General features: G+C 48.7%; 1 long non-coding RNA gene across 1 annotated transcript in view; it reads left to right on the plus strand.

Moving 5' to 3' along the window:
* Window positions 1–25255, plus strand: part of LOC144786027 (uncharacterized) — a 235050-nt gene that overhangs the window by 116120 nt on the left and 93675 nt on the right. The gene's annotated exons all lie outside the window — the stretch shown is intronic.

Here is a 25255-nt window from a genome sequence, read left to right on the forward strand (position 1 = left end):
ACATACGGCGGTGTCGAAAGGTGAACTGTGCGGCATATATGCGTCGCAGCAGCCATGGCGGTTTCGGAGTACAGCAGGCTAAGAGCATCATTCATGCAGCCACCTTCGCTCAGGGGGTCAATCTCGTGGCGGTGTAAGCTGCGCAGACCTGGCAGACACGTTCACCTTTCCGGAACAAAACCACACCCAGAGAAATGTGCCTTTTATTCATACGCTTACCCTAGCCCTGTGTACGCCGAGCCAGCCCACTACTAAAGATTCGGGGGGAGGAGGGGGCACGTACGCACTATGTTTTCGTAATCTTCCCTACTGACTGTACTATCATGGTTGCGTCCACTGTCTACTTCATTCAATAGACCATCAGTGTATGTTGACATGTACATGTCTGTGCTCTGCATACTCAAGTCTGTCCGGCACATCCCCTCAACACTTTGCATTGTATACTTTTATAATCGAGAATCACTTCCCACTTTCGCACATACTTTGCTCCCATCTCTACCCGCTTACTGCATTGTGTGACAGAGGTGCCATGTCATATTTGGTTTGTGTACATGGCTAGCCACGGTTCCCATAGTACGTAATGTTGATGTGTCCATGTTGTTTGTCATGTTGTATATGATTATACAAGGTAGCACGTTTATTCACGAGCAGTGGTTTCTCCCATTTACATATTGCTGTCTTAAAGAGGATACAGAACTTTTTCTCACAGGTGAAAAGTGCGACCACAATGGCAGTCATTCATTTCTGTCTAAGAATGTCCAACTGCATGACGCTTCTAAGCTTACAGCCCCCAATCTTGCGTGCTTTCTTAAAAGCACGCCAACTCCCACAATCAGACCAACATTCACACAGCTTTCTAACGTCAGTTATCTGCTTCTCAACAACATGCACTCCTACGGAATGTAAGCTGGCATACCGTATGTCCTTACGGTTTCAAACCCAGTAACTTCCTGTGGCAATGTCTATTCCCACCTACACAAAGTAACTCCCAAACTTCAACTTGGCCTTCAATACCTGCATTGAAAACAGATTTCATTAAATTGACCAAACTGAAAGCGCTTTTGTTCAGAACAGAAGTGTCCCTCACTTCTGCAAAATAAATGTATCGACTGTAGATAGCACGAACTTCAAGTAAAATACAGTCCCTTTTAAATACAAACCTCCCATTACACTTTGTGAATTGTTACACAATTTTCAACACATCTCACACTCAAGGTCTGGCACACTTTTTTAACACGGTCACGGCCTTGTCACAGGCTTTCAAACTGTTTTTGGTATAATACTAGACTTCCTTCATTCGATCATCTCTGCCCATAATTCTCGCTCTATTTGCGGCCATCCTACTACTATTTTTGCTTGTAAAAAATGGCTGCGCTCCCGGTGGTAACAACCATGTCCGACAGAATACCCCTCTACGCGAAGCTACATCAATACCGTGAAAAAATGGAACAACTTTTTGGCTGCCTGCCTCTATCTATTATCGGAGCCAGCTACAACATGACATTTATTTACACATATGCAATCTGCGTGCAACCATCTCTTTATTGCAAAACTTGCCTATTTGACTGCTGAATGGATATATGCCTTGCCAACATCCCAACAATCGCTCCCAATATCCAGCAGGTAATGGAGTATCTTGAAAACCATGAACTTGATTGTTCGGGCAGTGGAGAAATGGCGGATGCAACGCAAAAAGGTATCGCGGCGGAATGGGATTTCTGCGCAGCCGCGAAAGATCTCCTGCAACGTGCGACCTTTGACAACATTTCAGATTGCCTGCCAATTCAAATTGCCACTACAACAGTCGAGGATCATTACTGTCCTTTTGAGGGTATGAATTGGATCGCTTCGCTTTTTCTGAGACGATGGCAACAATGACCTCTTGGAACATTACGCATCTCAAGCCGCTGAAGAACGTCCGCACTGCAATCTCCAAGACTTGTAAGAAATTCACGTTATTCTTGGATTGATTTTGTACAACTTTTTTGACTTTTTTCTTAAAATGTTTTTAATACACTTCAATTTAACTATTTTCTAAGTATGCTCAGGCATTTGAACTCTGTTTTCATTATTGCCCCTTATGTCTCCAGTCTAACCAGGGATGGGTGATGTATGGCCTATGCAAATACGCTATTTACTTGCTAAATTAGCCTAAATCCGGTATCCATTTTGAAACCATGTCTATCTTTGTGCACATGTCTCTCTGCCTGCCTGTTATCCACAAAGCCCTTTCACACAAATGTATTCATCCTCAGCCTCTGCTCACGAGCTGGCGATCAAGATAAAAAAACACAACATTGTTTAGGAACTGGTTGGAACAGAGTGGTAATCATATCCCACCTTTATTTTCATTATAGAATTTAGTCATTCATGTTTAATAGCTATTGTTTATGTCACATGGAACTGTAACATGTAATGTGGAATTCACTGATGCAGGAGCTTTGGTTTGAATACAGCAGAAGCGGTTGGAGTTTGCCTCAGCTCGATGCCTTAGCTCTTTGCACAAGAATGTTTTTTGAAAGAGCTGAAGACATTAATGTATGGTTTGATGAGAAGGGTACTGAATGTGCTTCTCAGAAGCGCAATGTTTGTGTTCCTCCTCAAAGTTCCAATGTGGGTAGAACTATTACCAATTCTGACACACACCAGATTGAATCTACTGTACAAGAGATTGCTGACTGTTCTACTGTTGATAATTTTGTGTTACAAAAAAGGAGTACCGGGGTACCTAAGAAGTTTGATGATTACATTTTGCTAATTTTTTTTGTTTTCTTAAAGGATACATGTGGTAATCATATCCTACCTTTATTTTCATTATAGAATTTAGAGTCATTTAAAACTAATAGGTATTGTTTATGTCACATGGAACTGTAACATGTAATGTGGAATTCACTGATGCAGGAGCTTAAGTTTGAATACAGCAGAAGCGGTTGGAGTTTGCCTCAGCTGGATGCCTTAGCTCTTGCACCAGTGGGTCCATTTATGGCACTTAAATATAGACACTTTTTATATAAATTTCAGACTCTATTGCCTTATTACACACAGCCACTTTCATAGACACACCTGATTTCCCCATTTCTCTTCTGTGGTATTGCAACATTCTGCATTATATTCTTTACGATTATTTCTGTATTCCTGCTTGCTAAAACACTACATTCGAGTCTTCAGACCGGTTGCGGTGAGTAGTCCGCTTTCCACTCCCTGTATAGTATAAACGCACACTAACACTACTTACACAGGTATGCTACAGCGGCCGGTATGCTACAGCGCCCACAGCACATCACTTTACAGCAATCAGCTCACGGCTTAGGCTCACGGTTTCATCCCCGAGTCTTCAGACCGGTATCAGTAAGTAGTTTGCTTCCCACTCCCGCTATAGTCTAAACGCATACTAACACCACCTACACAGCTATGCCACAGCGGCCAGTATGCTACAGCGCTCAGAGCACATTAGTTTACAGCACTCAGCTCACGGTTTAGGCGCACGCTTTCATCCCTGAGTGTTCCAGCACCTCACCTCAGTACGATCTCACTGTGGGCAAAACAGCACTTTCACACCGGTAGGGGTAAATACTTCACTTCGGCCACTATTCTACAGCGCCCAAAGCACATCAGTTTACAGTACTTAGCTCACAGTTTAGGTGCACACTTTCATCCCCGAGTGTACCAGCACCTCACCACCATCTCACTGTGGGCAAAACAGCACTTTCACACCACGAGGGGTAAATACTTCACTTCACCCTCCCTGTATAGCTGACCGTAACCACAGAGCTCACAGCGCTCCTACCCTCCTCTTTCCTACTTTTTTCACCCTTTTTCCCCTTTACTCGCTTCAACGGAAACACAAAATGGCTGCCAACACTTCCTAGGTGCAACCGTTCGCAGCAAATAAGCAGCAAGCTCGTGCTCATAACACCTCAGCCAATCAGATGGCAGAATTCCCAAATATCAATATCTGTAAATTTAGATATTTCTCCAGAACTACTGAACGGATTGACACCAAATAAACAAAAGCTTGCTTTCTAGACCAAGCCCCTTCTCCCTGCAAAATGTGGGGTAATTCAGTTCACCCGTTTGACCTGTAGCCTTGTCTAAAGTTTCCTATGGGAATTAACATGGAGAAAACACGTTTTGGGACCCCCTTTTTTTCTCTGCACCCCCCCCCCCCCTTGACGAATCACCCCCAAACTTTCAACATAGGAGCTGATATGAAGAAAGACTTAGTTTGGAAAATTTCATGAAGATTCATCAAACAACGCCAAAGTTATAAGCAAAACAAAAAATGCTCTTCCTATGGAAAGATATGCAGGTGAGAAATTCTTCTTTATTAAATTTTAAAGCAGCCTGCCAGCATACCGTTTCGGCCTACCCAGAGGCCTTGGTCACACAACGCCAAATCAGAAGCAAGCAACATTTAAAGTGCCGAGTGCAAAGGAAGCTAACACGTAAATGGATGTCACTACAAACAGCAGCATGGGCAGTGAAAAAATACTCACGGATTCACAAATGCAGAGCACCCCATGGAAATAGGTAAAAATTACAAATAAGAGCAATCCATTGTAAAAAAGAGCATAAAAGCATATCATTAAAATACACGACTTAATGGATAAATACATGAATAAATTCATTATTTAAACAACATATCCTCTCTGTGCAAATTTAATGCAACTGTGCAATTAAAGCAATGTGCAAATATATATATATATTAGGCTCCTGCTGATCTTGTCTACTGCCTGCTCATGACAGTTACACCCTATTCCATCAATATATAGAATTATAGATGGGTAGCCAGTAATTACTGGGGTTGTTTTTCACTGAGGGGTTCTGAGTGACAATTTAAACGAGAGTGAAGTTTGAGTTGTGTGGCGGGCCAGAAGGAGGGACACGGACTACTGAGTGAGGTAAACTGGGTTTTATTCGCACAAAGGTTTTTTTCTTTCTTTGAGTGAGTCTTTCTTGAGCAAGTATCGCTGTATTCAGAGTGTCCGCCAGGCTCTGGGGTCTTCTTGGACTGGTTCCCCTTGGCCCGGTGTCTGTGGGGTCCTCTTCCGTGACGGATGCCCAGCGCCACATGCAAGAAGGAAAAAAGAGGCTCTTAGTGTTTGTTCCAGAGTTCCGTACCCGAGGGGAGGGGCGGGGGGGGGGGGGGGAGGGCTTGAGGACACCGGTGCGGTTCTGTGCTATACAGCTGTACTCGTGAGTGGTAGACGGGTGAGTGGAATACAGTGTAGGAAGGAAGGGGGGGAAGGGAAGGAAAGAAACGATAGGGAAAAGAAACAATATGCACACTATCTACACGGCGTTGCCACGCCTCCCCAGCCAGCCCGACACAAGCTGACGCACCTGTGTGAACCACACTCCTCCGTGAGCGTGGCTGGGCGGTGAGCATCTACGTTGGCCTCCTGGCACGGCTTATCCACTCCTCTGCTCCTCCGAATTCTCCGCTCTCCGTTCTTCCTCCTCGTTCCTCGCTCGCTCTCCGCTCTTCTTCCTCCAGGTGTCGGAACACACGGATTTGTCTCCTTCCGGGCACGCGTCAGAGGGGGGCGTGGTTTCATTCTCTATGCGGGTTCCACAACATACCAAAGCGTCATAGGGGGGTGTGTCACCTCCGGCCTCTTCTTCCTTTCTGCTGCCCTGCTGATTCCACCACGCTTCGGACTCCATATCCCAGGTGTCCTGAAGCGGTGAAAGAGAAGTAGGGGGGTGAATATCAGGGGTCCACCAGTCCCTGTTGATCGCGTTACCCTCCACCCTGCTACAAGTCGTCTATGTAACTCAGAACCCTGAGGTAAAAAAAAAAATCCCCCGATAGCTACTGTAAGGAAATGCTTCTTTTTGTATGGTCACCCCCACGTTATTGGACTTATGTTGCTGGGTTTTCGATTCAGAGTGTGCTCTGAGGCCTGCTAACCTGAACCCGGTGCCAGGACCATAAAACATGTATATCGACTTGGTTCACAGTAGATTGGCATACGCTAACTTACTTGTAAGCCCCTGGTATACGGTACCCAGGGCATGTAAGTAAGAGGGTCACTCCAGGGAATTCAGCACAGGTTTGAGACACCATGGAGGTGACACAAGTAAAACATGTATCCCAGTATGCCACTGCAGACTGGAAGAGAAGTATTAAACTGCTAGGCCGCCCTTGTTACTTAAAGAAATGGCAAAGCCTAAGCTTCCCTCTGCAATATGTGTAAGTCACTCTTAAGGGAGGCCTACAGAGACCAAGGCAGGGTGCAGCATATTTCATGAGCAGAGCATGTAGTTTCCATGTGGAGCAGCATACATTTTACTCCACCTTTACACGTCTCAAATACGCACATATATGTGCACTTAGCACTAGATATTTGTGTGTACTAACATTATTAATGTAAAGTGTTGCACTTGAACTCTGTACAGTGAATGGACTTCATTACTATTAGAAATCATATACACTGGGTGCCTTAACTTTATTAAATGAAATATAGGCTTTAGAAATTGGATAAAATAATCCTCACACTATTAACATGTATTTACAGTAGAAACAAGTTTACTTTATGTAAATGTATGCACTAATGGTTTTGCATTGGCCTCTATAATGTAGTTGTGGACTGGGGGTTGGTGCGGACCGGAATAACAGGCGTGGAGGCCGTATACATTTGGCTATGGTAGCTGTTTTTATTGTGGGATTAACAGTCGGGGTAGGAACAAGGATGATGACTGGAAGCCGGAGATTCGGTTCTTCTTGGTCCGCCGGTAAATGGGTCTTCGGCGCCGGTCGACTTGTCTTCCGGGGAAGGCTCCGGTGCAACCTCGGAGGGAAACAGAGAGGCAGAGGGGTTTTAGTCCTTTTCAGTGTGGACTTGCGGAGTACTAACACCAGCACCGGGTAGTGAGGGGACAAGAAGGAACGTGAGGACGGGAATGGAAAGGAGGTTTCAGACGGAAGGGAAGAGATGTCGGAAGGGGGAGAAGATAGGTGCTCCAGTGAGTGAGGGGCGGGGTTATAGGGCTATATTACACGATTGCTGGGCAGTGATACTATTAACTATATTACAGTGCAAGAGTGAGGTCTACGTGTGGGCTATCTCTATACATGTATCTACAGTTATCTACAAAGGGGAAACACGGAGACGGTAACAAGGTACTCACGCGCCCCGCCGTGACTCTCCGACGAGTCACGGCCGCTCTCCAGCCACCTCCAGAGGACTCCACCACTCCTCCGTTCAAATGCCCTACGCTTGCTCGTCGTTACACCTCTCGCTCCGTCCGTTCTCCGTCACTGGTCCACTACGCGCTGTCTCCTGCCACGAGTCGGCTACCTGGAACGCTCTCCTCTCTCCGTCGTCGCCTTTTCTGCTTCTCGCTCTGTTGTTGGGGGCGGGACTTCCGGGTTCACGTCCGGTCACTTCCGGGTTGTCACTTCCGGGTTCTCGGTGTTCGGGGGAAGCCGCATCCGGGTTAGCGTTCTGTCCTGTCTGTCGGTCCGAGTCCTGCAGGGAGAAAAAGAGAGGTGGTGTCCTGGTCGTCAAAGACGCAGGAGGGTTAGAGGTCGTGCTCTCCCTGTTCAGGTGCCGCCCATTTGAGGTGAGTGGCGCTTCCCCTCCACATCCCCTTTCCCTAGCTGTCTTTCTTGTGGGGGAGGCAGGTGGGGGATACCGGGACAAGTAGTCAGCATTGCCCTGTTCTACCCCCTTCCGGTGTAAGGTTTTGAACCGGTATGGTTGCAGGGAGAGGAACCACCGAAGCACCCGGTCGTTATGACCCCGATTTCGAGCCATCCATTCCAGGGGGGCGTGGTCTGTGTACAGAAGAAACTCACGGCCCTCCAGATAATAGCGCAGGCTCTCTATGGCCCACTTTATGGCTAGGGCTTCTTTCTCTACTACAGCGTAGTTCATTTCGCGAGGGAAGAGTTTTCTGCTGAGGTACAATATAGGCCTCTCCACCCCTGCCTTGTCTTGTTGGGAAAGAACTGCTCCCAGTCCCTGATCAGAGGCGTCTGTTTGCAAGATAAAGGTTTGGGTGTAGTCTGGGCTGATCAGCACTGGTTCTGATACAAGGGACTGTTTAAGGTCTTGAAAGGCCTTCCACATCTGTGGTGAGGGTTGACTTAACATGGCCTCGGTTCGAGTGTTTTTCTTTAGGAGGTCTGTCAATGGGACTGCAGTTTGCGAAAAGTTGGGGATGAACCTCCGATAATACCCTAGTAGCCCAAGGAAGGCACGGAGGTCCTTTTTGGTTTGGGGGAAAGGAATGGACTGAATGGCCTTTATTTTGTTGTCCTGAGGGCGGATGACGCCTTCTCCCAGCAGGTACCCTAGGTATTTTACGGACTGTGCAGCTAGAACGGTCTTTGCGGGATTGATAGTGAACCCATATTCTCCCAGGGAGGTGATAACCCGATTCAGGTGGGACAGGTGCGTTTGCCAGTCCTTGCTATAAATGACTATGTCATCCAGATATGCTCCTGCGTATTGGGCATGGGGTTGCAGGACTATGTTCATGGCCCGTTGGAATGTCGCCGGGGCCCCATGAAGCCCAAAGGGCATGACTCTAAATTGAAACAGGCCGTCTGGAGTGGAGAACGCTGTTTTCTTCTTATCCCCGCTTTTCAGGGGGATCTGCCAGTATCCTTTGCAGAGATCCAGCGTACTGATGTAGCTGGCTTGACCTATGGGTTCTATCATCTCGTCCACTCTTGGCAACGGATAAGTGTCAAAACTCGAGACCTTGTTAACTTCGCGAAAGTCGATACAAAACCGCGTAGAGCCATCTGGTTTTGGGACAAGAACGATGGGCGAGTTCCATGAACTAAGGGAGGGCTCTATGATGCCCATTTGCAACATTTGTCTGGTCTCCTCCTGAATAACCTTCCTGCGTGCCTCTGGGACCCGATAGGGCCGCTGTCTTACGACCTTCCCGGGATCTGTATGGATTGCATGCTCGATGACCGTGGTGTGTCCAGGCAGGGAGGAAAATACCGCCTGCAACGGTAATAGGGTAGTCCGTAGTTCTTGTCGCTTGGTTGCGGGTAGTTCCGGGTCCACACAACCCTCGAAGTGGGGAGGTCTTGGGCATGGTACACTGGACAGCACCGGCTGTGGGCCCTCCCACCTCTTCAGGAGGTTGACATGGTATATTTGTCTCTGGTTGCGAGTGTGGTCCAACTCGATTTCGTAGGTAACAGGAGTCACTTGTCTCGTTATTGGGTACGGCCCTTGCCACTGGCCTACCAATTTGTGATCTGAAGAGGTTATGAGAAGCAGTATAAGATCACCAGGGATGAAGGTTCTTGCCTTGGCTCCTCGGTCATACTGGCGTTTTTGTGTAGCCTGTGCAGTTAGCATGTTTTGCCTCACTATTTCTCTGATCTACCCAGGTGGGTTTTTAGGTGGGCGACATATTCAGGTAGAGGTCGGGTCCGATCGGGCTCGGTCTCCCAGGCCTCGCGGGCCATGTCTAGGAGTGTCCTGGGGGCTCTCCCGTAAAGGAGTTCATAGGGAGAATAGCCGGTACTGCTCTGGACCTTGCATCGTATAGCGAATAGTGCTAACGGTAGCATTTCCTCCCACCGACGGCTCTCTAGTCCCAACAGCTTCTTGAGGGTAGTATTCAGGGTGGCATTATATCGCTCGACCAACCCATCGGTCTGGGGGTGGTAGGCAGAGGTCCGTAATTGTTTGATGCCCAACTGGGAACACACCTGACGCATAAGGGAAGAGACAAACGGGGTGCCTTGATCCGTCAATATCTCCCGGGGAAAACCTACCCGAGCGAAGATGTTCACCAGGGCCTTTGCTATGTTTTGGGTGGTGGGCTGTTTTAGGGCGACAGCCTCAGGAAAGCGCGTAGCATAATCTACAAGGACAAGGGCATACCTACACCCGCTCCTGGAGGGCAACATGGGGCCTATCAAGTCCATCCCAACCCTACTGAAGGGGACATCAATGAGAGGGAGTGGCTGGAGGGGTACCTTTGGAGGCCGGTATCGACTGTTCTTCTGACATACCGGACACTCCTTACAGTATTGGCTCACTTGTTTGTACACCCCAGGCCATTAGAACTTGTCCAGAATGATCTGTCCGGTTTTGTCGTCTCCAAAATGACCCCCTAACAAATGGCTATGAGCCAGGAACAGTACTTTATCGCGAAAGGGACCAGGAACAAGTAGCTGAGGGTCTTGTTGGGGTCCCCCTTTCCTATACAACAGCCCGTTCTTTTTGAAGAAATATGGACATACGTGTAAGGGATCTTCGTTTTCCAAGGCACGCCCCCAGGCGTCCTGCAGTATCGGGTCCTCTTGCTGGGCGGCACGAAACTCCCGATCCGATTCCCATGGATGGTCGTCAACTTGGACAGGAAAGGCTGTAGTGTGTGTCCTTTTTTCCTTCTTCTTTTGCCCCCTTGTCTTTGGGACTCTGGATGTTGGGGCCACTGGAGGAGAGTTCTGGGAAAAGGGAGCCTCGGACCACCACTTTTCCAAGGAGTCCGTAGCTTCCTGTAGTAAGCTTGGTAGACCGTTATAGTCGCTACCCAGGATCACCTGCTCCGGTAGGTTTGGAACCAGGCCTACCGTAAGGGGGCTTCTTTCCCCCGAGACGTTTTGTACTTGGACACGGGTGGTGGGGTACCTCTTTGTATCGCCATGTACACATTGAATATCCACCATGCCTGTCATGGGCCCCACAGGTTTGGGCATTTCCTGTGGCCTTAATACACTTTGTCTACACCCGGAGTCGGCGAGGGCCATCATAGGGTGACCGTCTATCTTCACCGGACACCGGAAGGGAGGTGGGTTGGCATCCATAGTAAGACATACATAGTTTCTAGCCAGTCCAACCTCCATGGGTTCTTCCTTCTGGGGACAGAACCGCGCGATATGTCCATGTCCTCCACACTGGTAGCATTGGGGACCGGGGAGACTGGGTCGTGGAGTTATCGGGAAGGGAAACAAGGGGACAGGTTCTGGTTTTCGGGGAACGGTAGGTCTCAGGGGTCGAGGATGACTCCCCTGTGACGTACGGTTAGGGTGTTCGTCCTTTTTCTGGAAGTCTTGTGCCCGGCTGAAGGCACTGGCGATCTCCACGGCAGTGTCCAGAGTTAGACGTGCATGCTGTCTTACCCATTTCTGGGTGGCAGGGTGTAGAGAGGCCAGGAATTGTTCTAAGTAAATCTTGGACAGGATCTCCTCTTTAGTGGCTGTAGCAGGCTTCAGCCAGCGGTTGGTCAGATCTTGGATACGGAATGACAATGCTCGGGGTGTTTCTTGGGGTCCTTCCCGGGCTTGTCGCAGTCGCACTCTGTAGGTCTCATCATCTATCCCTAGCCTTTCTAGGATACAGGTCTTGATGTCCTGGTACGGTGTCTGCCCTTGTATGTTGGCCTGTTGGTAGGCCGCCTGTAGTTCTCCCGTCAGCAGAGGCCCCAAGTAATGACCCCAGCGATCAGCCGGCCATGCTACCGCTTGAGCCAACCGCTCGAAGTTCGTAAAGAAGAAGTCCGGGTCTTCTCCCGGGACATATTTTTGTAGAACCACAGAGGGCAAGGAAGTTGTTGGTCTCTGCTGACCCATAATGTCGGCGAGTTTCCCTAGGGCTCGGTCTTGCACAGAGCCCTGGTCTTTGAGGACATCGTGGAGTTGGCCCCGATCATCCTCGGCTGTTTTAAGGAAGCGCTCCATCATCATCCCGAGGAGCTCCTGGCTTTCAGCAAGTTGTTTTACTGCGGCCTCCATGCTTCCGAATCCCACTTCTGACACCAGATGTGGACTGGGGGTTGGTGCGGACCGGAATAACAGGCGTGGAGGCCGTATATATTTGGCTATGGTAGCTGTTTTTATTGTGGGATTAACAGTCGGGGTAGGAAAAAATGATGACTGGAGGCCGGAGATTCGGTTCTTCTTGGTCCGCCGGTAAATGGGTCTTCGGCGCCGGTCGACTTGTCTTCCGGGGAAGGCTCCGGTGCAACCTCGGAGGGAAACAGAGAGGCAGAGGGGTTTTAGTCCTTTTCAGTGTGGACTTGCGGAGTACTAACACCAGCACCGGGTAGTGAGGGGACAAGAAGGAACGTGAGGACGGGAATGGAAAGGAGGTTTCAGACGGAAGGGAAGAGATGTCGGAAGGGGGAGAAGATAGGTGCTCCAGTGAGTGAGGGGCGGGGTTATAGGGCTATATTACACGATTGCTGGGCAGTGATACTATTAACTATATTACAGTGCGGTAGAGTGAGGTCTACGTGTGGGCTATCTCTATACATGTATCTACAGTTATCTACAAAGGGGAAACACGGAGACGGTAACAAGGTACTCACGCGCCCCGCCGTGACTCTGACGAGTCACGGCCGCTCTCCAGCCACCTCCAGAGGACTCCACCACTCCTCCGTCCAAACGTCCTCCGCTTCCTCGTCGTTACTCCTCTCGCTCCGTCCGTTCTCCGTCACTGGTCCACTACACGCTGTCTCCTGCCACGAGTCAGCTACCTGGAACGCTCTCCTCTCTTCGTCGTCGCCTTTTCTGCTTCTCGCTCTGTTGTTGGGGGCGGGACTTCCGGGTTCACGTCCGGTCACTTCCGGGTTGTCACTTCCGGGTTCTCGGTGTTCGGGGGAAGCCGCATCCGGGTTAGCGTTCAATCAATCAATCAATCAGGAGTTTGTTAAAGCGCGACTACTCACCCGTAAGGGTCTCAAGGCGCTAGGGGTGGCGGGGGGTTGGAGGGGTGCAGGTTCCATTCCATCAAGGAGGGGGTCTGTCGAAGAGCCAGGTTTTGAGGTTTCTTGTGAAGATGGGGAGCGATGTTGTCTGTCTGAGGTGGAGCGGAAGGGCGTTCCATGCTTTGGCCGCGAGGAAGGAGAAGGAGCGGCCTCCCGATCTGGTCTTTCTGGTGCGGGGGACCACAGCGTAGGAAAGCTGGGCTGATCGTAGGGTCCTTTGGGGTGCGTGGAATTTGAGTCGGCTGTTCAGGTATGCTGGTCCGGTGCCGTGGAGGGCCTTGTGTGCGTGGGTGAGCATCTTAAAGGTGATTCTCGCCTCGACGGGGAGCCAGTGGAGTGTGCGCAGGTGCTGGGAGATGTGGCAGTGTTTTGGCAGGTTGAGGACCAGTCTTGCGGCGGCGTTCTGGATGTTCTGTAGCTTGCAGATGAGGTTTTTGTTTATTCCGGCGTAGAGTGCGTTGCCGTAGTCGAGTCTGCTGGTGACCAGGGCGTGAGTGACTGTCTTTCGGTGTTCGAGGGGGATCCATTTGAAGGTCTTACGAAGGAGGCGGAGGGTGTGGAAGCAGGAAGATGAGACAGAGTTGATCTGGTGGTCCATTTTGAGCTCGGAGTCCAGGATGATTCCCAGGTTGCGTGCGTGGTCTGTGGGGGTTGGCGGGTTTCCGAGGGCGGTGGGCCACCAGGTGTCACTCCAGGCGTCGGGGTTTGGGCCCATGATGAGTACTTCTGTTTTGTTGGTGTTTAGTTGTAGGCAGCTGTTTTTCATCCATTTGGCGACGGCTTCCATGCCTTCTCGAAAGTTGCGTCTGGTGGTGTTGGGCTCGTTGGATAGGGAGAGGATGAGCTGGGTGTCGTCTGCATATGACACGATGTTGAGTCCGTAGGTTCTGACGATGGGGGCAAGTGGAGCCATGTAGACGTTGAAGAGCGTCGGGCTGAGGGAGGAGCCCTGGGGGACTCCGCAGGTGATAGGTGTGGGGTCCGAGAGGAAAGGGGGGAGTCTGACCCGCTGCGTCCTGCTGGAGAGGAAGGAGCAGATCCAGTCGAGGGCCTTGTCCTGGATTCCTGCATCGTATAGTCTGCGTATTAGGGTGCGGTGGGAGACTGTGTCGAACGCCGCTGATAGGTCGAGGAGGATGAGGGCTACTGTTTCTCCTTTGTCCAGTAAAGTGCGGATGTCGTCTGTTGCGGCGAGGAGGGCGGTTTCCGTACTGTGGTTTTTTCTGAAGCCGGATTGGGAGGAGTCGAGGATGTTGTGTTCTTCAATGAATGTGGCGAGTTGGCTGTTGATGGCTTTCTCGATGACTTTCGCTGGGAACGGGAGCAGGGAGATGGGTCTGTAGTTTTTGAGGTCGGTGGGGTCCGCTGAGGGTTTCTTTAGGAGGGGGTTTACCTCGGCGTGTTTCCAGTCGTCGGGGAATGAGGCGGTCGCCAGGGAGCGGTTGATGGTTTGGCGGAGGATGGGTGCGATGGTGTTGGTGGCTCTGTTGAAGATGTGGTGGGGGCAGGGGTCCGTGGGGGCCCCTGAGTGGATTGACTTCATTATCTTCAGTGTGTCTTCGGTGGTGAGGGCTGTCCAGTCATCAATCGCTGGTTTCCGGGTGTCGGGGGTGGTTGGTGAGGGTTCAGTGTGTTGGTTGTCTTCGTCGAAGTTGTCGTAGATGCTCTTGATTTTGTGGTGGAAAAAGATGCTGAGTTTGTCGCAGAGGTCTTGTGAGGGAGGGATGTCGGTAGACTCGCTGGTGGGTTGGGCGAACTCCTTGATGATGCTGAAGAGTTCCTTGCTGTTGTGTGCGTGGGTGGAGATTCTGTCTTCAATCGCTTTTTTTCTCGTTTCTCTGATGAGTTGATGGTGGGCGTTGGTGGCGGCTCTGAAGTTGTTGTGGGCTTCTGTAGATTTGGTGTTTCTCCAGGCCTTTTCGAGGCGGCGGCATGTGCGCCTGGACTCTCGAAGTTCGGTGGTAAACCATCTGGCTTTCTTGGCACGAGTATTGTTGTTTTTCTTGAGGGGGGCTATGGTGTTGGTGCTGTCCGAGATCCATCTATGCAGGGTTCGGGCTGCGGTGTTGGGGTCGTCGTTTTCCGCGATGGTTGGGGTGGAGTTGTTGAGTGAGGAGGTGAGCTGGTCATCGGTGATTTTGGTCCAGTTTCTTTGTGGAAGCAGGTGCTGGTGTCTGTGGATGGTGGGTGTTCTGAAGGTGAAGTGGACGCAACGATGGTCGGTCCATGGGAGTTCGGTGGTGTGGCTGAAGGTGATGGAGTTTCCTGTAGTGAAGAGGGGGTCGAGGGTGTGTCCTGCTGAGTGCGTGGGCTCGGTCACGATCTGGCGGAGTCCAATGTTGTGGAGGTTGTCCAGGAGGGATGTGGTGTTGGGGTCCAGTTGATTGTCGAGGTGGAAGTTGAGGTCTCCCAGCAGGGTGTAGTTGGTGGATGCGATGGCCTGCGGCGAGATAATGTCCGTGATGGAGTTGGCGAAGGGTCCGCGGGGTCCAGGGGGTCGGTAGATGAGGGTTCCTCGGAGGGCGGCGGTGGGGCTGGCCAGTATCTTGAAGTGAAGGTGTTCCATCAGTTCTGTGGACTCGTCAGGGAGTGTGCTCAGGCGGAGGCTGGATTTGTGGACGATGGCGATTCCTCCTCCTGGGTGGATGGGGCGGTCCTTCCTGGAGATCTTGTATCCTTGGGGGATGGCGATGGCGATGTCCGGTCCCGAGGTGGTGTTGGTCCAGGTTTCGGTGAAGAATGCTACGTCTGGGGTTGTGCTGTCGAGGAGGTCCCAGATTTCTGTGGCATGTTTGTGGAGGGATCGGACGTTGAGGAGGATGCATTGCAGGGTCTTTAGTTCGGTTGTGTTCTTGTGGGCGGGTTGTGCTGGATCCGTGTTCTTGGCGGTGCTGCAGGTGTGCCGGCAGCGGTGACAGCTGAAGGGTCCATGGGTGTCGGCTGGTGATGCTAGCTTGCAGTTGTTGTTGCAGCCTGGGTTGAGTGCGTGGAGTGCTGCTGGGTCGTAGCGTTGGCGGGGCGGAGGTCCAGGGTTCCTGGTGCTGGTCGCGGACGGGTCGCAGACGGGCGCAGACGTGCTTGCCTTTGGCCGCCATTAAGTAGGGGTCGGGGAGGGCTGGACAGCTGGGAGGCGGGAGTGGGGAGGGGAGCTGGATTGGGCCGGTCGTGCTGGGGGGGGAGGGGCCGCGGGGGCAGCAGCGGCGGGGAAAGGTAAAGGGAGGAAAGAAGGGATAAAGAAAAAAGGGAGAATAGACAGAAATAAGGCACAAAAGAGCGTTCTGTCCTGTCTGTCGGTCCGAGTCCTGCAGGGAGAAAAAGAGAGGTGGTGTCCTGGTCGTCAAAGACGCAGGAGGGTTAGAGGTCGTGCTCTCCCTGTTCAGGTGCCGCCCATTTGAGGTGAGTGGCGCTTCCCCTCCACAGTAGTGTTCAGTCACATTTATATGCATGTACTCAATGTTATTCCACCTCTATGCTAGGTTTAATGTGAACTTAATGTACCGATGTTTCACTTATTTGTAAGCTGAATATGCACAGGCATATTAAACGTGCACTATTGATTTAATATATTAAGTTACCATGACTAGGCCTGTATTTCTTTCTGCATGAAATACTGTTTTCCATTTCTGCTTGAGTGACATTTATTTTGCAGGTTTGTTAGTTTAGGAATAGAATGAACACTGTACTAGCTATAGAGAGACCGAGAAGAAGTCATTTACAAAGAACATGGAGAGTGAGAGCGTTAACTGATGGTTTCTATTCATTAAATGTTATGGGGAGTCACAGGTACCCAAGGACGATGTTGTTCTCAGAACTCTATGCTTACCCCTTTGATCCTTTACTGGAGTGTGGCTCATGGTAACACTTATTTCCCTATTTCTAGAAGACTCTTGATCGAGCTTCTGAAATATTGATACCTTACCACAACTTCCTGCAATTTTCTCCTTTTCTGCAATTTCTCAACTTTTTGAGCACCTTTTAGACTTAACCATTCTCATTAGTTGAGATTCTAAATTAGATGACTTTAGCTATTACTCATGTTTAGGAGAGAAGCTTGCAGACTCTTCTTTGAGCATCAGATTATGTTTTTAATTCTTTGCATTGATGTGACTAAACTTCCTGTTTGTTTCATACTGATGCGCTTAAACTTCTTCAGGAGGTTTGGATACCCAGTTGTAATCTTACCTTTACAGCATGGTACTGGGATTGATTTACTTTAACCTGCAATAAAACATCTGGGGCCAGATGTAGGTTGGCTAATACCGGTCGGTAAGGGCCGAAATTCGGAAATTTCGGCTGTTACCGACCGGTATTTGGACATTGAGATGTAGGTCGGCCAAAATTTACAGAATCGGTAAAAATTCCGAATCGGTAGATTACCGGCTCGGAAATATTTCCGAATCGGTAAAAGTACCGATTCGGAAATTTTACCGAATCGGAAAATATACAGTCGGTAAATGTTCCGATTCGGTAAAATTTCCGATTCGGGAATTATACGGAGTCGGTAAATGTTCCGAATCGGTAAAATTACCGATTCGGAAATTAAGAAATGGAAAAAACAACACCATTGAGATGTAGGTGACCCATAAATTACCGAATTTACCAAAAATCGGTATTTAACATGGATTGAAAGCAGGTGGTAATCAGGTGCAGCCTATAAAAAAAGGGCCCAAAATGCAACACTGGAACCAGAATGGCGGCTTTCTACGTCATAGCAAGACGGCTAAGGCTACAGGCAGCAGGTGAGAGGGAATGGAGAAGGGAGGAGCAGGTCTACAGGCAGAGGATTACACTGTTCCAATTGACAGAGCCAGAGATACTGCAAAGATACAGACTGCACCCCCAAACCATCATGGACCTGATCAGGGACCTGCACCCACTCCTGGACCACCCAAAACCAAGGGCCCACACCATCCCACCCCATGTGCAGGTGCTCTGTAGCATACACCTGCTTGCATCTGGGAGTTACCAGAGTGTTGTTGCTGCAGTAGGTGGGGTGTCCCAGAGCTGCCTGTCGCGTTTTTTCAGAAAGCTCCTGGATGCCATGATGCAAAGAATAGAGCATTACATCCACTTCCCCAGACACTGATGCGGACTTGCTCAGGACCAAGACTGACTTTTACCTCATGGCAAATTTCCCACACGCGATTGGCTGCATTGATGGGACCCACATCCCAATATGCCCCCCAGCTGCCACTGAGCACATATACAGGAACAGGAAGTCATCACACACAATTAATGTACAAGTAATCTGTGATGCCAAGTACATGATCACAGATATAGTGGCCAGGTACCCAGGAAGCACCCACGACTCCTATATATTCCAAAACAGTGGGATCTACACCCGCCTGACAGCGGGGGAATTCGGGGAAGGATACCTGCTGGGTAAATTACTGTGTGACACTCCCTTGATGGATGATGTAGACGTATGTCAATGTGTGCCTGTGAGTAATGTATTTTTTCTCTCACATTAGGGGATAGTGCATATGCACTTCGTTCCTTTGTCCTGACACCCTACCTCAACCCCACAACCCCCAGCCAGAGACAATACAATGTGGCACATAAATCCACCGGAACATCGTGGAGCGCACCTTTGGGCTCCTGAAGAGCCGGTTCCGCTGCCTCCACAAAAGTGGGGGGGCACGGCAGTACTCACCAGTAACATGCTGTAAGATCATTGCAACCTGTGCAATGTTGCACAACCTCGCAACTAAGAAGGGCACAGAGGTGGAATTGGAGGACTATGAAGACCATGACGATGAGCAGGCACTACCAGCAGCCAACACAATAGGAGTACCAACACCCACAGACGGAAGACAGAGACGGGCAGAGATCACACACAACTACTTTTGAGTAAGTATAGAGACAAAGCACGTGTTGTACTGCAATGCACGTAGTTTATTTGGCACTATGTTAAATGTGCGAAGACACAATTGTAACATACTAGTGTGCCAAGCACTACTGGGTGGACGGGGGTTACCTCACCCTCACATGTCCAACTGAATTTGGCAGACTCACTGCTTGCGCCCATGAACAGCACTGCGTGATGCGTGAGGTTGGCTTAGTTCTAAGTCTGCTGTGGCAGCGCCGGTAGTCTGGCGTCTGCTGCTCCTCCGTATTTCAGGCGTAGGGGTGCTGCTCCTGCTACTAGTGTTATCTGTCTCCCCTAAACCTTCTGCTCCTGTGGTGGCGGCCTGGTTTGTCAGCAGCACTTCCATTGCTGTAGTGACCCTCCCCACCCCCCTCGTGAGATCAGTACAGCAGTGCACCAGCCCCTCCTGCATCGCAACTGAACGGCGACACAGCAGTGAAGTCGTAGTTGCAAGACGGTGCATGCCCCTTGTCTGCTGTTGCATGAAATGCCTCGCCCTGCGCCTTTGGGCGCGGTCCTCATGTAGTTCCTCACAGAATGACATCACACACTGTGACATGTCCCGGACTCCATCGGCCATGTCCCTCATGCTGTCCGCCATTGATGTTATTCCCTTGTTCATGTTATCCAAATTTGTGTTCATATGGCGCATTTGTCTGTGCACTGCACTAATAGCTTTTGCTTGCAGGCGCTGCACCTTGACCATTGTGGTCTCAAGGCCACGGAAGACACCCTCATCACGGCCACTCACGCTTGCCTCCCGGACCCTACGACGTCTTGTTCCACCGGATCGACTGACAGGAGTGGATGTAAGACCTGGTGCATTTCCTGCCATTGACTCTATTGACTCCTCACCCTCCCTTTCCTCATCGGAGGATGTTTGTAGGATCCTTAGCGGGGGAACGTCATGCCTCCTGGGCCTGCAGACGTCTGACACCTCTGTGTCTGCTGGTGTGTCAAGTTGTTGTGACTCATGTTGTGGTGAGTCAAGGAGCACAGGAGATGCTTCAAGTTGCATGGTGTCTGCCTCTGGTGTGGCAGCTGCTTGTGTGCAGGGTGCTGTAGGTATTGCAGTGCTGGGCCCTGCATCCCTGCCTTCTTGCTCACTCCTGTCCCTTTGGGGATGTGTCTTCTCCCTCTCCTGCATTGACTTGCGTGATGTCTCACCTGTGGACAGATATGGACAATGTCTTAGTGGTGCTTTCACCGTGTAATTCACTATTAAATCACATTATAATATCACTATTTCCTGCTCCTCCCATGTCTCTAATTATATTGTGTGGCATGCCTGACATTATTTCATGTTGACTGCTCTGATGGGTATTCTTATGACTACCACTCCCATAATGCATTGCAGGTGAATACTGAAGTCTGTACTGGATTTCCTCAACACACAGCCACATTGGGGGAGGGACACAGGCAAGGGGTGAGGAATGATGGACATGTCCCTTACCTTTCTTTGATGCAGCTCGGGCTGAGCTGTCTGCATCATCAATCCCCACAACGCACTCTGGCTCCAGTGTGGACTCCACAAGCTCTTCCAGATCCGTGAGAGCAGGTGCCCTGTTCTTCCCTCCACCTGTAGCATTGGCCTCTTTACTTCTTGCTGCCAAGTTATTCTTGGTTATGATCCTTAGATCATACCATCTCTTCTTGAGATCGTCACTTCCCTGGTTGTCACTCCTATTGCATTTACTTTGGTTTGGATCCCCAGCCAGGTGTTCCTCTTCACAGCCTCTGGTACCTGCAGAGACTGCTTTCCAAAGATTGTGGGGTAGTGCTTGACAACCTCCTCCACCAGCACCTGAAGTTCACCGGTGCTGAACTTCATCTTCCTCTTCCTCTCTGCACCTTCCCTCTGGGAGTCTTGGGAATCCATTTGTTTGTCCTGCAGAGCTCAGCTTCACAACAGCCTGTCTCTGTGTAACTGCTCTCCTGTGTGATCAGGTACTCTGCACCTGCATGGGTGTGGCCACTTCCTGGTTGTGGGGTGGGGTGGATGCACAGGATTGGTAGATTGCTCTGTTGGTTGGCTGAGGGGTGGGGTGTAGGCACCTGATTGGTTGATACATCAACTGCCTGATATTTTGTATCCCCGACTCGGTATTTACCGAATCGGTATTCACTGAATCGGTAAATACCGATTCGGTAAATTCAATTCATTCCTATGGGCATCCGTGCCCATAGGTTTGAATGTGATTTTCCGAATCGTATTTGCCGAATCGGTAAATACCGATTCGGTAAATACCGGGTCGGGGTTTCCGAATTTGAACGATTCGGTATTTTTTACCGATTTTTGACCTACATATCATTTCCCTTTTCTAAAATACCGATTCGGTAAAAATCGGTATTTTAGAATCGGTAAAAATGTGTTACCTACATCTGGCCCCTGAACTTTATTTACTCATTCCTGGTCCTTGTTGTGTAGCCAAATGGGTTACACTATTAATTAAGTGATTATTATTAAGAGTTTACTCCCATCAACTCTCAGTTGCACAAAAAGAACCATCGGATGACTAATAGTTAGACGGTTGACCCAGCACTGGATCAAATCTTCTTAGACAGTAGGTGACGCTGTCTCAGGCTGGAAGTTAAAAGAGGAAATTGAAAAGTGCACTGAAGTTTGAAAGGGCATCAATTGTTAACTTACGTAAATTGCATCATAAAGTTACAGGAACTTAAACTTACTGTTTAGGATGAAAAAAAATGCATTTTGAAAACGTAAGATAACAAAAATGTCACTTCCAGTACATACAAAGGGAAACGTATACTTATCTTCAATCTTTCTCTTCATAATTGTATTAAGGGTGCAGTACCTTATGTGGCTAATAGAGGTCCCTTTGAAATTCCACAGGGACACCTAGTAACAGGCGTCAAAAAAATAAAACAACAAACTTTTTCATTTGCAACACCAATAGCTCAAACTGTCACTAATGCGAGATCTATTGCATTGCAAATTCTTGCCTTATATAGTGCTTCATACCACACGGCAGCTGTTGAATGGCTGTAAGAAACTGGTGTTATGATTCCCATACTTAATGGTTCTCAGTTTCCCAACCTGGGTAGAATGAAAGACTGAGACAGCTGTTTTGGGCATAGAATCTCAACCACAAGTTGTAAATGTGGAGCTCAAGTAACCCTCTTGCCAAAATGGGAATGAGTCTAAACTAGTAACCTGCACATTGCCTAATATTTTTACTGTACCGAAAGTGAATAAAGAACACTGCTAAACAGGTGTTGGCATCACAGGCACTAGAATGCGATGCACTCTGATGCCATCAACAAGAAAAGAAAGACAAATGTTATCAGGGGACAGCAAGACACCCAACAGAACTAAATGAACCTCTGGATTCCTCTATAAATAAAAGGACACTAGAAGGAACACTTCCATTGAAACTTGGTAAATATTCAGCATTTATTTTTTGCAAACTAAATTTGAATTTTTAAAAAACTTTTAGTGCCTACTACCCTTTTCTTTTTTTACACTTGTATTTTATATCGACAGCATTGGGCAAGTTAAAGCGGTGTACCAAAGAGAACACCTTCCACACTGGTCCGTAACAATAAAACCTCCCACTTTTTGTCCACTTGTTAACATTAAAGTGGTGTGTGTGTGGATGTAGTTACAGTGATTAAAGGAAAGTTTAAAGTGTGGTATATGTCAATGCTTATGAGAATGTGAGAATGATTACATGTACAAGGAACATAAGAGTTAGCCTTCATGCACCACAAGTGGGAAAACATTGTTGTTGTCATGGTTATTTAACAAAGGGGGGTTGGCATTGGTATGAAATGTGAAATTAAAGACAGAAAGGCTCCAAAGCAGTGGGAATTCCAATCCGTAAAGATTATCCATTAAGCTGCGCAAAACAAAAGAAAGGTGCGTGGTCGCTAATATTAAAGATGAAGAGAGCAACACACTGCACTGCTTCAGAAATTTGAAAAAAGAGTTGAGAGAGACGCCCAAAAGAAAACAAAGTTGTGTGTCTGCCATTGATGAAGATGAAGCACAATGTAGTTGTGCGAGCCACGCAAAGGTAAGAAAGGCGCGCAGATACCATTGATGAAGGTGAAGCGCGACTGCTGCACTTCTGAAAAAGACTTTTAATATTTAAAAAATGTAGTTGTATGTGCCACGCAAAAAAAATAAAGGCATGTGGCTGCTATTATTATATACCGAGAATTTAACTGGTCTGCAGCATGTTGAGGTATAAAGAAGCAGCTTCTACCTCATTTATACCTCAACATGCTGCAGACCAGTTACATTTTCGGTAGGGTCCTTGGCATCAGCGCCGTCAACTACCAATGCATGCTATATCCCCCTCGAGCTAACTAATTCTCCATTCCTTGACTTTACAGCGCATTCGTGCTCACAGTAATTTGCAACTCATAGCCTGAGCAATCCTAAACGGCTCCAAGCTCCGTGTGCTACCCTCAGCATTACGTTCCCTCCCACCCGAGGTAAGCCTTAATGCCCTTAAGGCGGAATGTATACCAGCTCGTCTCAATCCTTCTTAGCCTCCTCACCGGCATTGCTATAGACCGATATGCACAATTCATGTTTGTAGCTCCCTATAATGCATGTTAACATACGCCAGGCACGATACGGATTTCAGATGCTTAATAATTATTCTCCTTGAAATTAACACCGCGACTCGCACTCACGTCGCTCACGCGGTTATTTCCGACCGGCACTCACTTCACAACGCAACTTTACAATGTGTTCTCAATTCATGATTCAATGCAGCTTGCACGGCTAAATGCACCTGTGCACATGCCCTCAAAAGAGGGACAACACCATTAGGCTCACTGCGTTTCCGAATAATGCAAATGTGGTGAAACAGTTTGAAATGCTGACTTCTCATACTTTGACCCTCTCAGAAAACCTTATTTTTCTTTTTTCCTTGTTCTTTCTTTAAACAGGCGTATTATTCAAACCAGGCAAAATAATCTTATTTCTAGTCCTGATGATGATCCTTCTGAATTAGAGCAATGGATCGAAACCTCGTCGACTTTTTTAAGTGGACATACATGTAACCATTGTGTATTATTGTGTATGTTCTACTCTGGAGAACACTAGCTACACTGATTTAAAAAGTGTCCAGGTTGCTCATTTTCTTTGCCTGTGAAACTCCTTTTCTCTATAATTTTTCTACCACTCTGTCTTTTCCATTAGTACGGTACAGGACTGTGCCCTACTTTCAGTAATTGATGCCTTTGTATCCAATTTTATTATTCTATTTAAATAAATCCCTGGTCCGGCTGGACAGGAGAACTATATAGTACCTATTGTGTTCTATATCATATTTGTTTATATCCCTTAATTTGCTCAGGACCTTTGTCTTTTGAAATAATTTGTACCCTTGGTCCTTAGCTACCTTTTGGGTCCCCCTTGTTTTCTTAAAAAAAAAAAACGATTGTCACACTGAACAAGTTGCTGGTCTGGCTGGTATGGGCTGGGGGTCGCAGCACGGTGATATGCTCAAATTGGATGTTGAGGTAGGTGGGTTGGGCCTCCCAGACCTTAGATTATGCTATTTTACTGGGATGCTTCAGTATGCTGCACAATGGTGCATGGAGGGACATAACATGGAGAAAGCACTACTAGCGAGTCGTAATAATGGTTCTGACTTGCTCAAATACTTGATGGGCACTCGGGTCCCCAGCTCGTGCCCGTACACAATCCGGCAGGTAACGATAGCCTGGGAAAAGGCAGTCAGCCGGGTAATCCATAAGGCGCCCTACACGCTCTCACTCCCCTTGCAAAGGCACCTGGGATTCGGTCGAATTCAGGTGGTTATGGATATCTCTAAATGGTATTAAGGGGGGTGCTTGTCCGTTGGGGATCTATTTGCCAATGGGACCTCTTTAACATATGGGGAAGCTATGGAATGGTAGTGCAGTTCCTACATTACACTAAGATAGCCCACACAGTCAGAGAAATGTGGCCCTCTTTTCCCAAAGAGCCGACGGAGTCCCATATGCTAGCTCTCCTGCTAAAACCAGACTAGAGGTCTAATTTCCCGTATATATAAGGCCCTCAAAGAAGACCGTGTTATTGAGACGACGCAGATAAAGGAAAGGTGGGCGGCAGATTTGACGGACCCCCTTATGGAAGGGGAATGGAAAAGGGCGTATGCACAAGTCCACGAGGTGGCAAGCAATGCTCGATTCAAACTCACCCAGTTCCACTACCTACATCGCACGTATATGACCCCTCAGAGAATAGCGCGATTTGACCCAGTGTGCCCCTCCCACTGCCCCAGGTGCGGCACAGACCCTGCCACTTTCCTGCACATGACGTGGTCATGCATCAGGCTACAGAGGTTTTGGCAGCAAGTTGTCCAGATACTGCGGAGCACCGCAGCAATCTGGATAGAGCAGTCAGTTAAACATTGCCTATTGGGGGTACTCTCTACGCAAAAAAAGGGAACACGCACCAGACACAAATTTGCACTTCTAGGATTGGTATTGGCCAAATGGCGCATAGCCATACACCGGACCCAAGCACCCCCTCCAAAAATTGCTAAATGGCTATCCGATATAAGGGAATGGGGGTGGCAGAAGAAAGTCGCCTAAAAATTGTAGGGAGAGATGAGCACGCAGAGCATGATTTAGAGTACTGGGGACACATGTTAGAAAGGTTGAAATGCCAGAATTGTTGCAGGACCCGGAATCAGGTGGTACCCAGGT

Source organism: Lissotriton helveticus, chromosome 10 (assembly GCF_964261635.1).
Source record: "Lissotriton helveticus chromosome 10, aLisHel1.1, whole genome shotgun sequence".
Lineage (NCBI taxonomy): Eukaryota > Metazoa > Chordata > Amphibia > Caudata > Salamandridae > Lissotriton > Lissotriton helveticus.